We start from the raw sequence: 18,402 nt of genomic DNA on the forward strand, positions 1-18,402 counted from the left end.
CGCAACAGCTGCACCTGACACGTCATTTGCAAGGAACTCGTATCAGCACCGGCGACGCCTAATTATTATTCCAGTCGCGCTAGTGTGTGCACGCATGCACGCACGCACGCACGCGTTTATCCATCGCGCGCGAACGGCTATCCTTTGCCCGTGGCTCTATCCTTTGCTCGACCACAACAACATTCGTCTCGTCGTCGCCGAGTTTTGCGCGCCGCGTCGCGCCGCGGCTTTCTGCTCGCGGTTTTCCGCGCCTCGTTCCAAAGACGCCTGCCGACGCGGGATTTATTCGGCTTCGACGCACGCGACGTGGTTTATTCACGATCCCTCCCTCCCCCTCACCATCCCCCGTTGCTTGGAGAATCCAGCAATCGGTATTATCTAATCCCGCGAGCCAAACTGCCGGGGCTGCCCGCGTATTTTCACATTCGAGGCACACGCGAGCAACGTTTATGCGGAATTGCAGCCGGGCAAGAGGGCGCGAACCGCCTGCGCCTGTTTCGCGAGCCCGACCGCTTGATTTCTTTATCGAGCCCATCCCGAGGGAATTCTTTCGCTGCCTCTACACCTGTCCCCGAGCCAGAGCTCCCTGGAATCCGAGTTTCGAGACACCAATTCGCATAACTCGATGCCGATCGAGACCGCTTCCAAGAAAACGCCCACGGAGACGACCCTGAACGATGTTCCACGGAACCTGATTTGTTAACGCAAATTGTCCGCGTGTTTCCTTTGTTGTTGCTCTGGCATCCGCCACATCGGTGCAACGGAGCTGGCGCACTTAGAGCAATCGTTTGGTATATTCACGTTTCACTACTGTGGACGAGATATTTCGCCTTCACGATGTCGAAGAAACGATCCTATGGACGAGACATCTTGTCACCATGATTTCGGCGTACAATGTTATGCGCGAGGTATTGTGTCCATAATGATGAAAGTGGTGTGTATCAGTTATTTCCCATGAGAGTATTTTAAACTAATATTAATGCAATGTAATTTTTACGATATTGTGAAAAATGAACCGATAGATAGTGCTTGTTATTTCAACATTATATGGAATTCATTTTGTGTTAATATCCTTCTCCTTTAAATATCTCGAAACAAGACCATATGACTCCGGAACACTTTCGTAATTATGGACGAGATATATCTTGTGTATCTTTATTACTAATATGAAGCGTTTCCATTGTAAGTTTCAGATAAGTATGTAATTGGTTTTTAAGACATGTCATCGTTGGTGGAAAGTACTTAAAGATGGTAAATATTAAATACTGCATATTCGACACAATTATAGTTTTTATTGTTTGTTTTTTATGGAATGCTTGAAAGCATGGCGGAATGCATTATTTGACGGAACAATTTTTACAGAAATTCTTCCGTCGGCCATTTTTTTTATAAACTACACATTCTATTGTTGGATGAGATTTTTTTCTGTGAGTTGTATTTTTGTGTATTGAATCTTCTACACCCATACAAAATAACGTTCCGCCAACGTCAAATTTGCAAATGATACACTTCATATCAATGATGAAGACACACGAGAAATGTATCCGTCAATAGCATTCTACGACGATATCATGTTGTCGAGATATCTCGTCCATTGCAGTGAAAGGATTAACTGGGAAGCGAAAAGGAGCGAAACGAGCGATCGAGCGCGAAAGAATGTGAAGAATGAGAAACGTTTCCAGAGGGTGTCTCTGAGGTATCTCTCCCACGTGAAAAGAGACGAAGGTTGTTTCGTCAACGGTACCCACGGAGCCTGATACCCTAATACACCCGAAAGCCAAAACAACCTGTACCTTCGCGCGCCGCGAACCCTTCAATTACCAACAACCGCTCCGACGCGCTGCGAGAAAGGTTCACCGTCTGCAGAGAGAAGGTGAGCGAGCGAACGTATCGGTGCGGCGTGACCGCGAGGAGAGACGACGCCCAAGAACAAGAACAAGAACAAGAACAGGATCCCGAATTGCGCCGGCGGAAAGCACCGGGCGAGGAAACAGGCGTAGGTGCTGGCGCGAGGGAACGATGCACGTACACGGTAGCCGGGCCTCTGTAATGACAGCGAGCACGCGAGCCGGCCCGATCCGACCCGACCCTGCTTCCATGTATCGGATCGTTCCACGAGTAATGTCCTTCTTGTACCTTTAATACCCTGGCGAAAAAAAAACGACCAGCGAAAAAAGACACACGAGAGCCGAATCTTGCAATTACACTGTCCGGCAAATTTTATGTGGACAGACGAATTTGCTGGATTTGTTGATCGCGATTCAGTGCGATTTAATGGACGGCGGACGAACGATTCTTATGGATTTTGATGCGATCATTTTTAACAGTTATACAGGGTGTTGGGTCAGGTAGATTCTATGGTTAGAAATAAGACGAAAATCAAGTATAACGAATTTGCGTGGAAGGCTTCGCTGTCGAGAAAATTCAATATAAATATCAGATGATTGCATAAGTTCGTGCCTGATTTGAATTTTGAATATAACAACGGTTAAATTTTGAAGAATATAGCTTTATTAATCGATTATATAGTCACCATTCTTTTCTAATTGTAGAAAAGTGTGGTGACTGTACATATTTTCTTCATTTCATTTTCGTCTTATTTCCAACCATAGAATCTACCTGACGCAATTTGTACCATAAATTATGAAACACCCTGTATTGGCCTACCAGGCTTACGAAGTTACGAAGACAGTAGAATGTGTATTGAATTTGTTGGACGGGACTTAGTGTGTTTCGATGACCATTATCGAATTAAATATCACAAATGCGAAGACTTGTTTTAGAGAAGAACACAGTAAACTTCAGCAACCCCATATTATGGTACAACTAGTATTACAAGTTTCAGCTATAGTGTCATTTCGAAAACGACAACCAAGAACCTGGTGTTCTGTTAGTTGGCTACGTTCAGAGACTCGGAGTCTCGTTTATAGGGCCCGATTTGAGAATCCAGTCCCGAAGAGCACCCCAGAAAAAATCAGTGTTGGCAATCAAGAAAACAGTTAGCTGGTCGATCGAAGTCGATGTCTAACTCAAGGGGAGTTAAGATAAGGCCAAGATGGTCGAAGGAACAACAGCATTGCGGCACAGGTCGTTCATTACTCTCGGTAGCAATCGAGCCAGCGAAGTAGAGTAGATCTTGCAGAACACGGAGGGAGAAGGTAGGCTGCTTCCCACGGCGATTCGCGAGTCGCTCGTCACGAATCGCATGACGACGTGACGACTAGGTCGGGAACGGCGACGGACTCGGTTAAAAGCGACGACGAAAAGATTGTGGCTCTGTCAAGTCTGTTCCCTTGTCCAAAACACAGGCTACTACCCTCGGATTCGACCTACGACATTTTTCTGTGGTACTATATTGTAATGCATGCGTTGAAAGACTCTCTATTCTGCAAGAAAGACGATCTGTCTAGCTCTCAGCCTGAAGATCAAGGACCGTTGAGCTAGGCTAGAGCCATACCCATCACCGGAATCACGAAATCAGTATCTCCGAGCTATGATAGAACCATTCGAGCAATTCCAGCTCCCAGCTCAGAAAAGACTACCTTGCAAACTTTAATAATCGTGGAGATCGTCGAGGAGGGATCTTAACGCTTCGGATGTTGAAGTTACCGCGGTGCCACAAAAGACTTCATCGACCAGACGCAGCCTTGCATCGTCGAGTTACGCCATCGAAAGAGTATCCTCTAGCAAACGTGGAAGGACGAAGGGAAGGGTGGCGGGGAGGCGCGGTGGAGGAGGTAGACGCTTCTAGCCTAGATCAAAACCCGTAATCACGAGGTAATAACACCCGATCACGGAAGATATTGCACATTTCCCCGGAATCACTGCTATTCCCAGGGAAGATGCCCCCGTCGGGGTTGTTTGGGAGGTCTTACTGTTCGCCGACATGCGATCCCGAATTTCTCCTTCCAGGGAACCGCGTGCTGCCGATCGTGCGGCTGCCAGAGGCTCTTTTACGGCCCTCCTCGTTCCACTTTGCCCTCGGTTTTACTTTTACGTGGATCAACGACTCGGCTGGCCGTGGAACCTCTTCCGTCTGTAACTGTTTCGCCGATCGCGCTGATTTCGACGATCTTGACATTACGTAGCTGGTGATTCGGACAATAACAGACAAGAATGCTGGCGACTTGGATAGTTGAACTTGTTAGACCACTTCGGGATCTAAGAAGCGTCGAAGAGGGAAGCTGGTAACACTGATAATTAAACTTGTCGGACAATTTTTGAACGTTTCTGAAGTTCTACAAACGCTGAAGAATAGATGCTTGTATCGCGGATACCGACAGTCCCGCATAACGACGCTATCAAAGCTTTTTCTACTGCGTCCCGACGCCTGGAATCCTCTGCTCGTTGAATAGGCGAGTCTGCGACACGGTGATGGACGGTCCAGACCGATAGCCGAGGAATCGAACGGTGAAAAAGAAACAAAGACCACGACGATGACGTCGGGGAACCACGAAACACGAGCATCCAGGTAGGACGGGTTTAACATAGTACGGGCTTTTTTACACCGTCGACGAGAACTACGTTTCTCGAGGGCTCGTGGACCCAGGAGCAGAAAGGGCCCCTTTTCGTCGAGAGGAGACGGACCAAAAGGTAGTGGAGGCGGTGGTGGCCAAGGGAGGACAAGGACAGGGGAAAGTACGTCTCGAAGGGTGCCCGAAGCCAACCGTACCATTAATCATCGGGGTAATTCCATAGATGGCTGTTGGCCGCTCCGAGGAGCGAGCGATGCATGCCAAACTTACCTCGTGCCTCGCTTACCGAACGACCTGCGAAAAGACGCGTCATCCGCCTGTTCGGGCTTCTGTCGCCTATCCGGGTGGATAACGTGACCCTTCGGACCTCTATCGCGGTCTTTATGGGGCGGTTTAGTCGGGGGTCGCACCTGTAACAGAACATCAACACCTGATGCTAGCGTCTTTAACTCTGTATGCGCAATCGGACCCGCGAAATGTTTCAATTTATTCTTTGCGATATGTCCCCATAATTATGAAAGTGGTCCAAGTGAACATTTTTACGATAATGTCAAAAATGAACCCGTTTTCTTTAAATATGTCGAAACAGTATATGATTTACAAGCTGTTAGACTAGTATCATAATTATGGGCACATACGATATTTAATCAATCTTGCCATATGTTTGACTTATTCAAATTAGTGAAAGAGACCAGACATTTTGATATTCGTTAGGTGTGCAAATGAATTTGTGTCCTTGTCTTCATAAATACATTTCGGGGTAGGATGCTGTACAGTAATGTTTGCTGTGTCTTCTATTCTAATTCGTTTTCGGGCATAGCTTTTTCGAAACGAAAGGCGAGACGAGCGAGGAAGATGAAGAAAGCGTGGGGTAAAAGGAGGTCGCAAGTTCATCAGAAAAGCACGATTAATTGGTTTCAAGTAGAGATGGTTTTGCAGGTTTTTTTCCCCGGAGGTTCGCCGCTGCGACCCGGTTTTTCTCGTGCGCGATCGACCGCTTATTGATTTAATCCGAGGCCGTATATCGTTCGGTTCTTACCGCGTCTGCCAAACCGCGAAATTTATGTTGCACCGGCGCAAAAACGCGTGCCACTCTATATATCACTCGCTCCTCCCCGAGAGTGGCGAGATGGCGAGAGCGTAGCCGAGGCCTGATGCGTACGGTGGCGCTGTAATTAATCGAGGAGGTGCGAATTATAAAGGTACCATTCAAGGGTACATATTCCGTTTAGCTAATGCCCATCTTTATAGGATTTAATTAACGAGCGGAGCCTACCCCGCCTCGCATCTTTCTTACGTTGGTAGAGGAGACTGACTCGACAGCTAGACGGTCTGGGGCAGAGGGAATCCGAGCGATTTGTTCCGGGAGCACTATAGACTGCCCTCTGGGGCAACGAGACAAATCCAAATAATACTCAAGAAATAGGGAAGAGACATGCTTACATAAAGACATATCAAATGATTGCATAAGCTCGTGCCCGATTTGAAAATAAAATTCAATGGCTAAATTTGAAAGGATACAGCTTTATTAATTAATTATATGGTCACCACTCTTTTCTACAATTAGAAAAGAAAATCATCTAATACTTTGATCGTAATGTAAAAGCTACATCTTGATTAGTCGACAGCGGATCTTTATGCAAAATAAAAATGATGTATCTGAATTGCGACAAGCTGAAGTGAAACAGAAGATTATTTACTATCTTAATATGTTTGATAGGTTGAATAGTATATAACAGTAATTTAAAATTCTTCCAATGTTTTTACTGTTTTAAATTACACCTACTCATTTTTGCCATAAATGCATAAAATCCGCTGTCCACTGATTAGATAGAATTAAGTACCCCGAGTGGGCGTGGTTTTATTGTTCCCGACTTTCGAGGAACTATGTCCCATTCCAGTCTTAGAGTCTGCATTATGAAATTTTCTCTGCTAATTAGAGTAGTTCGAGAATCCCGGAAAGACTCTAACGGGGATACACTTGATAACTTCCTGTTAAGTTAAAGCTGGGCAGGGGTAACAAGTGCTCCACGGATTGCCTCTGGGGCCAACTGCCATCACCGAGAGAAAGATCTCTGTGTCGTGAGTTAATCATCGACGACGGCAGAAAAGCATCTATCTTCTTGTACGTTGTGCAAAACGTTCTTCTGAGTGGGCGTGGTTTGCTCTTAGAACCTAAGCGAAATACATGCTCTCTATAATGTAATCCTAGACTCCGTACTCTCTAAAAATCAAGCTGTTCATCTTTTCATTAAACTGGATGAACTTGAGTCTCCAATGAAAGTCCATATCTACTGATCCATTCAAAAGTGGGCGTGTCCTCGTTGCTCCTGTCGCCATTCTATTGCCCCAGGTGGCAATCGATGTTCTAGAAGGACGTTGCATATTCCGGAATCTGGTATCCGGCGTAATATGCATAGCAGTTCATCGAAGCAGTTCCGATTCGCATCTCGGTCACCGGACGACGCGTCGTCGGTTCGTAGGCGTTCCTCTGTATCGAATCGCATCTGGCATCGATACCACCGGCCGTCGCGTCGGCAAATTCCCCGGAATAATTCGATGTTAATCCGAAGGCAGGCGGAGCGCGCGTCGGGACTGAATAGTCGGTGGCGGCCGCGTCTAATTTCCAAAGCACGATGTCCACGTCGTTTAAGGTATTCCCTCGGCCGCTAATATCCATCGTTAACGAACTGGCTAGGGCTTGTAGCCGGTCGTCCGTACACCGTGTATTCCGTCCAGTTTCTTTCTCCGCAAGAAAGCCGGTACATCGTGAGGCGGCGGGACTCGTCTTCTCTCTCTCTCTCTTCCTCTCTCACTCTCGTCCTCTCTTCCCGCATCTTTCTACGATCTCTGTCAGTCTCTCTGCGGTTGCTCGTTGTTAAATCCGCGGCGAACAACCCGGCCGCCGGTAGGATAGCCGCTCGAACACGTCGTCGAACGTGAAATAAGGATTCGAATCGCGATCCAGAACGATCGGTGGGACAAAGATGAGAGGCGGATGGACCTCAGGGGGAAGAGAGGATCCTCTCTCCGCCGATGGCAGAGAGACGACAACGACGGGGCCATCCGCAGAGAGACTGAGAGAGAGGGGCAAAAAAGATCGAACTCATCCGCGGAGACACGGTGGCCACCGGGCCGTCCGAACGATGTCAGCAGTTTAATCAATGCATTTAGCCGAATTCCTGTCTGGCCCAAATAAAAGGCGAGACAGGGGAAGGCCCGGGGAACAAAAAACGCGACGCGCACGACGGATCTCCTCTCTCCGCCTTCTTCTGCATTCTCATTTCTACGTCTCTCCTCGGCGTTTTCTCTTTGCCCGGGCCCACAAAGTCCTCGGAGGCCCGACGCGGCTGGCCCATTCGACCCCCTCACTCTCTCTCTCTCTTTCTACAAGCAACGTCGCAACCTCGTCCTCCACCGCCAAAAGTTGTTAAGTATTCCGCGGATGTATTCCCCACCCCCTCCTCCTCCTCATTCTGTGCCGTGTGTCCCCTTCGCCTCACCTTTGGGGCTGCGGACAGACTCTTCTTCTTCGAATAAGGTACGTCAACCGCGAGGATGACAACCAGACGGAAAGCGACTGTGACTGTCCCCTGTTCCGTCTCTCTCTCCCTCTCTCTCTCTTCCTCTCTCTCTCTCGGGACAAGGCCCTGCTAAGGGTTTCTTCTTCTCCATTCACCTTTACGAACCGAGATCCTCTCCTCCAGGCTACCCGACTTTGGGACACACTTTTTCTAGCGACCACCTTGCGCCGGACGAAATCACCCTGAGGATTTGCCGGGGTGCTTCGGGGGCGGTTGAGATCCAGTTGAAGTACATGATCGGGGCGAAGCGTGGAATTATGTTCTATTACTCTAGAATAGAAACGTTTGCGTTGAAACACTGAGATGAGACTACAGATGCATTTCATGATAAGATTATGAATAAGATTTTCTTAGAATAGTATTTTCTTTAGAATTCTGTCGGGTAAGCTTCGTTCTCAGTATAAATGTCAATGTAGACTGCTCTTTCAGCTCTCGTTTGTGTTTATAAACATGAATAGTACCATTAATCTTCTTCGATCCATCATGACGACAACGTTTGCTATGTGGAAATGATTATAAATAAAATATTTATTAGTTCCTGGGACATCTGTTCGAAGTGAACGAATATTTTCAAAAACAGGAGAGATACTGTCAGATTGGAACAGAAACAAACAAAACTGTTTAAAAATGACTGTACACATACTGACACAAGAGATACATATATGTACACTCAGTAAAATAAGTCTCCGTGCACCCTTTAAAACAGAATAACTTTTTTAATAATTATACCAAATGACCTCATGTTTTGTAAGCAATTAGAAGCATTGGTTTACTGAATGATATGCAAAAAATATTTTCTAAAAATTATAATTTACAAGGTTGCATGCAAAAATAAAAAAGACACTTCAAAAACTTTTTTATTTGGGCCCTTAATGAAAATGTAAAATATATGTTTTGTAGATCTATGGTAGTTACACACCTGCTGAAAATCTCATCGAAATCGATTGACATACACACGAGCTTCAAGCGGTTAAAATAGGTAAAATCGTAGTTTTACAAGACTTTCGATCAGTTTCTGCTTAAAATCCACAGAATCGTATATCTTTGGATGCGTGTCGTTTCTTCCTGCGTCAACCGATTTCGATGAAATTTTCAGTATGTGTATAACTAACATAGATCTACAAAACATATAATTTTAAATTTTCATTAGGGACTCGAATAAAAAGTTTTAAAAAATGCTTTTTTTATTTTTGCATGTAACCTGATCAATTGGAATTTTTATTCTTATTGATTACAAATAATCGGCTCGTTTGGAATAATTATAATAAAGTTAATCTGTTTCAAAGGGTGTACGTAGACTTACTAAATGTATACAGTACTTCTAAACAATTTTCTGATCGCAGAAGTTTACCGTATTGGATTGGTTAAGGTTTTTTCGAGAGATTGGTCAAAAAAGCCAATTTTACAAGGACACCAAATAAACGAATGAGAAAACACTGTACCCTTATTACTGCTTCCCTATAAATACACTAAAGAAAGACATTTTTGACCACCTCGCAACGTAAAGATACCCTAGACGGTATCGTTCCTCGGTTGCAAAGAAGCTCAAAGAGCAAACGCGCGATTTCCTATGCCGTAACAACAACGTTCACGAGAAAAACAACACCCCGGTTGATAGACTACGAGCGCTCGCTATGTACTTGAGAGTTTCCTCCACGGTTCTGGAGACGATCAAGCGTTTCATTGACAGTCTACAAGGTCCGCCGAGTTTCCTGTTCATCTCGGCTATCTCCGCGAGCATCTCGGACCTCCGGGAATAAATTTCGTGCCCCCTGTCCCGTGTACAAGCCTTTCTTCACCGATTCGAGCCCTTGCGAGCGCCATTCTACATGTCCGCCGTTCGGAAATGATGGGAATGATAGATTGAATAAGGATACCATATGCTGAATAAAGTTATTTGTTAAGTATTAAACAGTAACTTGTACTATCTCATTACATTCCATCTCGACTCAAGTAACCCGCGGCGTACAAACTTTAGCGGAGTTGAACCCAAGAAACAGTGAGTATGAACCATAACGTAATCGAATCGCTAAGAAACTCGATCGAGACTGCGACTTAGCGGGGTAGACTCGTTTTCCAGGATTGCAAGGGTGCGGGATGCGCCTTCTTATTTCTCGATAATGCACAGATGGGGTTTTTCAGAAGTTACGTTCACGAGCCGTAATTTGCATTATTCGGAAGCGTACAGCTGCGCATGTAGTTATTTTATAAAGCTGCGACATCTACATGCTGCCAAATAATGCAAATTGGACCTCATAAACGTAAAAATAGGACTTTTAAGGGGGTTCGCGGCCTGGATTGATCTTTTGTCTAGCGCTGTTGACTACTGAAAAACCCTTGCAATCCTGGAAACGGGTCTACCACCTTAACACTAAACCTACCAACCCTTAAAAGTAAGTGGTACACACATGTTCCCTTATAAAAGTGACAAGATTGATTTTATTTAGACTTTGTGCGGCCGCTATTGTAATACGTGCTCTACCAAAGATATCTATACAACCATTCCTTATGAAATCATTTTTATTATTTCAGTAATTGTAAAATAAAAAATCTGGAACCGGTCATTTTGATCAGTGGTGGCAGGTTTAGTGTTAAGCTTCTACCATCTGGAAGGAAACAGTCCAGCAATCCAAGGTGGTAAATCCGCGGCGTCGATTCCGCGGATTAAGATGAGAGAAAAATATCATCGTCGCCGTGTCGAGTTAGCCGTGGGTGATTTAATGGTTTCCGCGTAGAAGCGGAAGGGAACGGTCTGAGAAACGGCGGCGCTAAATTTTAAGGTCCTAATAAAGATTGCTCGTAAATTGTTTTGCTCTTGTTCGTCCAATAAAGCGGTGGCGGGGTACAATGGTGGTGGTTGTACGCTCTCTTTCTCTGGCGAACGCGCTATTGATTCTTTTTTCGTTAGCCGAGAGGACGGAGAGACCGCGTAAGACCACGGGTCCGACCACCGCAAGCTCGTTACGCCTGTCGGAAGTATAAATCAACCGCAAAGTTATTCCGCCAGGTTGTCGGGGAACTCCCCGCGGGGCGACTTCATGAAAACCGCTACCACCTTCTTGCGAGCGACATCGCTCCTCCGGGTACGTGTGTCCGGGCCATTCGTTGCGCGTTCGATACTCGACGATCCGTTACGATAACGACGATTTACGGCGAAATAGGCGAACCAACCGATAACGAACGACCATCGGACCGATTGCCACTGACAATGAGAACCCGAGAAACATCAACAGACGTCTTTGCTACCGGTCCACCAGGCGAATCATCTCTTGAAAAGATCCTCTTGAAAGGATTTCTCGAGATGTTTCGAGCGTGGGATAATATACAGTTACGCTCATAATTGATCATACACACTTGAAGTCAGAATAATTTTTTTTATTAATGAACCGAACGCGACTTCAATTTCTCTGTAAGGCTAGAAGGATTAGTTTAGTAAATGACGTCTAATAAATATGTTGAAAAAATGCATTTTATCGGAATTGTGAAAAACAATAGTAAATTAACGCCAATAACGAAAATTTAAAAGATGCATTTTGTAAACTCGTATAAATTATATACATTCTGAAAATTTCATTGAAATTGGTTGATTGGTTTACGAATTTTAAACGATCAAAAGTAGTGAACATGGCAGTTGTCACTTTTAGCGATGACATAACAAATGTTTTTAATGCAATGTAAATTTTATCTTTTTCTCGAAGCCATTTATTCCGGAACTGCCAAGGTCATCGAATATTTTTTTCTTGTAAATGTATATTTCTTTTCCTTGCATATTCTACTTGTATCTAATCCATTATTATACTAAACATTTATGTATGAGGTATTATATCAATTCCATATTCATGAAAAGATAAAAGTCACGTAAAATCGAATTATCCTAGGTCAGAAGCAAATGTTTAATTTTCGAGTGAAAATATAGCTCCCAGTGCAAAGGGTTAAGACGCCAATGGAGGGATCCCTTAGCACGATCGACAATGTCCCAGCCCAATGTTGCTTCACTCAAGGCTGCAGACACAGAACTCTCAGGTCTCAGCTCGTCGGCTCGGCGTAAACGCGGGGACGCGGCTTGGTAATAAAAGAACCTTCATAATACCCTGAGAATCTAATTGTGGAACGACCCCGGGACCCCGCGAGGAGGCATCGTTTTCTCGATAATAAAGGAAGAATAATCGTAATGAGGCGGCGAGGGGCCTCCGCGTGTGTACAGTTAGTCGCAATCAAGCGGCTCCAGCTGGGGGAAAAATTATTGCCTAATAAAATAATGAGATAAGGGAACGTTGCACGGATAATTGCGAACATTGCACCGGCAACATTGTCGTGCGGTAATGCCTAATTGCAGATACGATGCAATCTAATAATTATTCCGGTCGTAATTGTATCAAAGCCTAACGTTACTCCGGGGGGCGATCCCGGAATAATTCATCAAGCGAGATTGCACGGAAACCGTCCCCGGAAATCTAGCCGAACACGTTCGACCGTGAATTCAGCGGTTGGTCGTCGGGTTTGGGCCAGCGTCGAGGGCCCAAGACCCGCGAAGGCGAAATAGGAGTCGAGATTTCAGGGCTGAAGGGCGATCCGAGAGGAACGTGCGCCGCGGAACACGGTTTTCGAGCGAAGCGTGACTTCCTGCGTTCCCACGGGACCTCTGGGCCCAACTTTTGTCCCATGATCGAGCGGCCCGCGGACTTGGGCCCTGTAGAAACCGAGGAGGATGCTTACTTGTGCACGCACTCGTCACGGAACGACGACAGGCACGTAGAAACCGACTTCTACGTGGACCGTACAGTCCCCGACAGGAATTGGGCCCGGTCCATTGTCCCGGCTACTGAGCCCTACGCACTCCTCTTCGCGAGAAGATCGTAGTTAGGGTGAAATTTTTGGATTGTGGTCTCTCAAGATGGGATTGGAGCAGTGGGAAGGTTTAATGGGCCTTAACATATTCCGTGCCGAGCCGTTTTTTCTCGACAATTAAACAAACTTATCTGCTTTTATGCCTCATTCTTTTCGTGGAAATATATTCTACAGTGTTGAACTTGTTATAATAAATATGTCATGGACGTGGCACGGAACGTGTCAATAGTTTAATTTGGTGTGGGCATACACAAGAAAATTTCCCTAAAATCAAGAAAGGTTTCGCGACACCATTACAGCTGCACCGTTACCTCAACGACTCTTTAAGCGAAGAAAAAATTTCAGAGAAGATCCCGTGCCAAGAAAGGGCACATTCGAACGTCGCAGAATCCTCGATAGAAGAAACGCGACGGGCTCGCAGAAAACTTTCCACGGGAGAAAATGCGGCATGAAAAAAACGTCCGAATATCGTCGAAGAAATCCTAGAGAGAGAGAGATTCTGCCGCGATGATTTGTCGTAGAAATCCGCGCTCCGAACCACGAACGCGACACCGCTTTTTCCTTTTCCCTGGGATTTAATTGCCCGCCGATTAGTTCGCGCTCGCCGGGCTGCCCGCTACGCTCCGGGTCCGCCTGTTTATAGGTTCGCTCGTTAACTCGTCGCTTTTAATTGCTCGAGCATCGAGCGGCTACCAAAACCGCGCTGCCGAGCGCGCCCGTTAATTTACGGGTCTCGAGCACGCGGCTTCTCCGCGCCGGACGGCCGGCCCCGGTCATTTAGACCTGCATAAAATTAAGATTTTATACCGGCGCGACAGCCATTAAGTTATAAACTTTTACGCTGATCCTCGTTACTGTCGCGCGACATTCGCACGGCCCGCGCAGACGACGACAACGAGATCGATCGCGGATCGCTCCTAGGAAATCGCGTATTAAAACTTTGGTTTCGTTGTTGGAAATAGTCCGCTGAAGTCTGGGTTAATTGGGATTTTTTAGACAAATTTCGAGTAATCTGTGTTGGGGAAGAAAAGATGCAATGCTAGAAGATTATTGCACAATTGAGTTTCTCCTAGATCGAGCTTATCTCATAGTTTACAATATCACAAATGCTTGAATATGCAGTTTCGTGTGCAACAAGTGCAGAAAGATCCAAAATTAATATCATTAGCGATGATTAATATTGTACGAACGACAGAAAGTGGTGTTGATTCATATCTAAGTGGTGTTTATTGGCTCCACTGTAATTTCTGTTGTTGTACATGCATGGACAGGAAAATTGATTTAATACAAAAACACTTTGACGATGCCGATAATGGTAAAACGATTAAGATTAGAGTTAATAATAATGCTAGGTCTTTATCGATCATTATTCACTGAGAAATGCAAAGGAGAATATGCTTATGCGTATGAGCTGACGTACCTATATAATAATGAGAGTAATCATGATGTACACCGATTAGGTTCACCGTGTTTTATAGCCTGCATATCGGAGAAGAAATCTCAGGTACGCAAATGGTCATAGCGGCGTCTCTTCCGAAACATTCCTTGTCGCTATTCACTTTCGAATAGACGTCTATTCTGTATGTCGCTGTACAGTAGATGTAATTACAGTACTATTTTTTAATTGATCAAAATTAAAGGGGAGCACTGAACTGTTATTGAAAAATTGTGCAATAATCATTCTCAGGTAACTTTCCTCACGGAAGTCATTTCGTATTCTCAAGAGGAAATGAAAGCCAATTTTTTACCATTTAGAATAAGTTTTACGACATTTTCACTGATGACATACTGACATATATTTAATAATAATGTAAACAATATTTTGAATGATGGCACAGCAATTTTTAATGGCGCCTCTCTCTCTCCGAGTGTTAAGGGTTTAACGAGGAGCAAACTGCAAGGCTCGTAGTCTCGTGGAACATACGTTTTTTTATTATTATTGAGAAAATCTCATAAGAAATTTATCACAACGTTAGATACAAACAAAACCAAAGTATACAGATCAAGCAACCGCTACAAACTATTAAAATAAAAGTAAGGGTATACCACTTTTTCAGGTAGGCTTCGACATTGGGCCTACCCAAAAACATAGAAACGTCCAGAGGCACAGCTGAAATCTTAACTTAAAAAGATTGTTCAACAGTAATGATCTTTGCGTATTGTATAAATTACACTGCTAAAAGACGTGGTTAAGAGTTTCACACTCGAAGTTGCAGCTACACATAGGGTTGTCGATGGGAACATAATAATATGTTGGTTTGGATCGCTTCGGAGAGCGATTCAGAGCTGTCGGCAAGTTTCTTAACCCCGAGGTTGAGCTGGGAGGGTTTGAGCTCAGAGCGGTGAATCCGGTCCCTCTGTGAGAACGCTCGAAATTCGTGTACGCGTTTTCCATCATTGATGAGAGGGACTGTACCATACGCGACGATAATACACGGCGGAACGTGGAGAGCCGGGCCACCGGTGTGTACGTGACGCACGTCGTCTACGTGGGTGCTGGGCATTTTACGACTTTCGGTGCTCTTGGAAAAAGCTCTGTCCCGGCGACGACGCTTGCGACGAGGTTCTCCTCTCTCTTTCACGGGGACTGTTGCTCGCGCCGAGGATCGCGGGCGCACGCGCGAGTTCCTTCTGCCTCGTCTTTCGAATCTCCCGTCAGATTTCTATCGGAGCTTCGTTAAACTCGCATCAGATGCGAGGGTCCCTTCACCTCGCGTCTCTCTCGTTTCTACAAGCGCCATTGTCGTGTTTCCCTCTGGTTCGCTCGATTCTCTCGGCAACCACTGCTCGCCACAGACGGCAGCTAATTAATAATTTCCATGAAAATCGCGTTCAACGGCGTGCCAGTGTAGCTATGCTCGCGGTTTCATCCGAGCGACCGCCACCGAGCTAGACAGCCAGACGGCCAACGAAACGCTTTCTTTTCTCAATTCGTAAATCACTTGGCTCGAGCCAATTAAAGCTTGCAACGCGTTCCGTGGAGCGGCGCGAGCCCTGGCGCCGCTAAATCAAAAGAGATCTAGACGGCTCGGTGGCAGACCGACAGCGATACATACACTAGGAAAACGCCGCGCCGGTACGCGTGACCAACAATGCCCACGGTCTCGGGAAAAGTTCAAACTTTCGGCCGAAATGCAACTGCTTCGTGAAAACGCGTGGTTCAGGCAGGAACACGCGGCACTTCTGCAAGCCCACGGTCCCAATGAAAGCCCGCGGGTTCTGACACAGCTCTCGGTCGCTATGATACCCCTCGGCCCTTCTAAAGGCCCAGGATCTCTGTGATAGCCCACGATCTCTGTAAAAGCATCCGTTCCCCTCGACAACACGCGCTTCGGCGAAAGCCCACGATCGCAGAGAAGTAAACCGAAGAACAATTTTGTGAAAGTTGAAACAAACACTACACAAACTTATCATCGCTGTGCTCTACTATTAAATTACCATTACATATTGTACAAGCATATTCTTGAAGAATTCCAACTGATTTAGAAAATCATGAAAATGGTACAGTATTTAAAAATTACAGATAACATTCAGCAGGATACATTGCAATCTACAAGTTGCAATCCTAACGAAATATAGCAACGATCAAGAGGGAATTACCTCGTAATAAATGTAATTACTATGTAATTGCTAGTGCAAGACGTTATGGTACAATTAAATTCAACAGCCGGTTGGTTAATAAATGGAAAAACAGATTTATGGACACCAGACGAATACAATCGACGAGTTAAGCTGTCTGTCTCGGTTAACAGGTTAATTGGACCACACGCGCACGAAGCGCGCGAGTATCTTGGAAGATTGACCGACGAATCAGCTCGCGACAGAAGAAGATGGTCGCGAGATCCGCTACTGTGACGGCTGATTTTTCGTTATTCTCTCTCTTCCTCCATCTCACTCTCTTTCTTTGTATTCTCTTTTTTTCGCGTCTCGTCGCAGCACTTTTGGGGTCTCGGCTCTTCCGCTCGTTAGGCGGGCCGAGTCGGGGCTTATGCTAATTTTAAGCAGTTCCCCTCCAGTCGATTCTTTCCTAAAGCTATTAGGCGATCATCTCGGATAATCCCGCGATTCCGGATTTACTCGGGACACGACTTTTCTAAGTTTTCTTCCTCCGCGCGAGCGTGGATTCGTCGAAAGCCGTTGCGTCGCGTCGGTTCGCTCGCTCGCGGGATACTATTTTTTCTTCTTCTACGGAGAGCAGACGTATATATATATCCGTCGGCGCTCCGGGAAACGTTGCTAAGAGCTTGGATTACGCCAGAGAGGTGCGAACAAGTTCGAAGTTTATAGCTAGTCGAGTCAGAGAAAAAGCTAGCCGGGTATTTTATGAACGTAAATTAAGTTCTTACGTCTCCGGTTGTGCTATGGTGGCTCGATCGAACGGTATTTTAATTCTTAAAGGCTACTTTTACTCTATTGAATTATTCTTAACAGATGTCGATCACTTTGTTCGACAACGTTGTGTCATACTTCGGTGTAACAGAAGTTTGAAGATCAGTTTCCATGAATGTTTCGAATCGCTACCGCATTTCTTTTTGAACTTCTGTGGCCCTCTCGCGAAGTGCGATCCTCCAGCTTTAATTCAAGTCCTAACACGTTTAAAAATTCGTACTGGAACACATTCTAAAATCGACCTGAATATCCTAACACTTCACTAACAATGACTTATAGCTAATCGTCGGCTCTTTAATCATCGCCGCGAGAAACGATCGAGGTTTCGTGGCAATTTACCGGTGATAGAGATACAAGGGTGGCTCGGTTTCCCCGGAGCGATGGTCAGGCAGCCGGTCAGGTGCATCTTTCCGAGCTGCGCAGAGGGAAAGATGCACCTGTCTCGTTCGAGAGGCAACCTGTCACGTTTTATAGACACCGGCGGGTCTATCGTTGATCTATCCAATTGGCCTGAGAGATAAGCGAATAGGGGAACTGGCAGAGGGCACATGACGGTGAACAACACCGTGGCTGATTGCACAGTCCAACGATGTAATTTTTCACTTCGGTGACCAGTAGACAATTCTCACAACCGTACACAACGTTACCCGAATACACACTATCTGGAAAATTCTACACGTCTCCTAAGAATCACCCGTACATCTTCTTTGGTTAAGACAGGGCCAATTCTCTTTTAGCTTCTCTTTAAACAACCAACATGTTATACAAACTTTCTAGAGTTGGTACACTGCATAGACATCGGATAAGCAAACAAATTAGCACTGTTTGGTAAAATAAAATGTTACAATAAAAAATGGACCCTTCCTGGCCGAAATGAAAATTCTCAAAAATTGATTTTCTTCGTAAAAAATCATTGAAAAATTAGACAGGAATATTGGCTAATTATTTTGTCTGCGTCGCCCTGAAGACCCAGACAAAATTATCTTTCGTCACCGCGTGTCTCGCCAATCTCACCTGCTCGCCACGCTAAATGGCTACTCAGACCCTCTCCCTCAATCTCTCTTCCCCTCCTCTATCTGTAGAATCGTTACGCTCCTCTCACGCAG

At 45.4% G+C, this 18,402-nt stretch overlaps 1 protein-coding gene across 5 annotated transcripts in view; it reads left to right on the forward strand.

Moving 5' to 3' along the window:
- Positions 1 to 18,402, forward strand: part of LOC143209766 (uncharacterized) — a 206,475-nt gene that overhangs the window by 128,748 nt on the left and 59,325 nt on the right. The gene's annotated exons all lie outside the window — the stretch shown is intronic.

Source organism: Lasioglossum baleicum, chromosome 6 (assembly GCF_051020765.1).
Source record: "Lasioglossum baleicum chromosome 6, iyLasBale1, whole genome shotgun sequence".
Taxonomy (NCBI): Eukaryota; Metazoa; Arthropoda; class Insecta; order Hymenoptera; family Halictidae; genus Lasioglossum; species Lasioglossum baleicum.